The following is a 1,782-nucleotide window of genomic DNA, read 5'->3' on the forward strand; positions in this document are numbered from 1 at the left end:
GTCATGGGAGAAAGTCATGTGCTCAGATGAGACGAAAATAGAACTTTTTGGTCATAATTTCACTAACCGTGTTTGGAGGAAGAAGAATGATGAGTACCATCCCAAGAACACCATCCCTACTGGGAAGCATGGGAGTGGGCCAAAATCCCTCCTGCAGTGTGTGCAAACCTGGTGAAAAACTACAAGAAACGTTTGACCTCTGTACTTGCAAACAAAGGCTACTGTACCAAATATTAACATTGATTTTCTCAGGTGTTCAAATACTTATTTGCAGCTGTATCATACAAATAAATAGTTAAAAAATCATATTGTGATTTCTGGATTTTTTTTTTTTTAGATCATGTGTCTCACAGTAGACCTGCACCTACGATGACAATTTCAGACCCCTCCATGATTTCTAAGTGGGAGAACTTGCAAAATAGCAGGGTGTTCAAATACTTATTTTCCTCACTGTATATACGGTTAGAAGATGGTTGTGTCTCATGTGACCTTGTTATTTGTACATGCTGTGACTATACAAATCATATATGTAAATAGGAAAATGTTGGCGTTATTTTGTCACTTATTGCGAGCAGTAGGCTAGATGGAGTCGGTTACCTCCAGGATCTGTGCTAAGCTAGGCTAGCGGTGGGTGCCTCTGACAGAGGTACGACACGCCCGGAGATGAGAAGGGTATGTATGGACTTCTCTAACTCTGGGGGACACGGTGAATAAGAAAGTCCCAATAAGTCGGCGTGTTCCTTTAAAGTTAGGGAAAATGATTACACAAGAAATCATGTTGCTAAAGAAATCCCTCTAAGTAAAATCACCTTAAATGATGAGATGAATGACCATGTAGTGATCAGCGCATCAAACTCTCCGATGTGACTTAGGTTTAGATCAAATAATCTTTTTATTTAACAAATGTACAACATAACACATGATACATACATAAAACTCCACATGATCCAGTTCACGGGTACTAAACTTGTTTTTGTACTCCCATCTAACACACACACACACACACACACTACACAAACGTGTTTCTTTTGCTATCCACATAGCACACTGGCTACACCCTAAGTGACGAGTAGGGATGCACCAATACTACGTCAGCAACAACAAACTCCACACCCTACGTATCAGCCCATCAACACACATCAAACGCCTACATTTTACATTACAGCCAACTATTTTACAAAGAATACATTGTTTAGTTTTCCAAATTGTCTACCTTCAAAAAGGCAGCTATTGGTTTCCATTCATTACACTACAGCATAAAAAAAAGCTGCGATATTAATTTGAGGTTAAGATAATTCATCAAGTGAACAATTTGTTGACGCACTGTTTGGTGTCAGAGTTCTATTGTCATTACATGGCGAAGCAGGTCCAAGCACAAACTTTTCTACCGTTTTGGAAACTGTTGGTGCTTTTAAGGACACTCAGACATCTGAGATTGTAAAGTCTGCTAGCAAATGGCAACTTCTTAAAAAAAAAGAAAAAATGCATTTCACCATTTTCATAATAGTTATATATATTAGCTTGTATTGTGGACTTTGAAAAAATTCTTTAAAATAAAAATAAATTTGTGGATACTGTGTCAATGTTCAGATGAACTTGAAAGAGAGACTGAAACTTGCAACGACAGACCCAATCGATTTTAACAAAAGGCAACAAATTGCTTACTGTGACTGATTCCACATCTCAAGATTGAGTGAGTTTCATTTCTGTTTTCAAAGTTATGAGGTTGATTTAAAAAGAAGAATTACATTGTCTCCCCAATTTCATCAGGTCTGCAGGACG

Source organism: Perca flavescens, chromosome 10 (genome assembly GCF_004354835.1).
Source record: "Perca flavescens isolate YP-PL-M2 chromosome 10, PFLA_1.0, whole genome shotgun sequence".
Taxonomy (NCBI): Eukaryota; Metazoa; Chordata; class Actinopteri; order Perciformes; family Percidae; genus Perca; species Perca flavescens.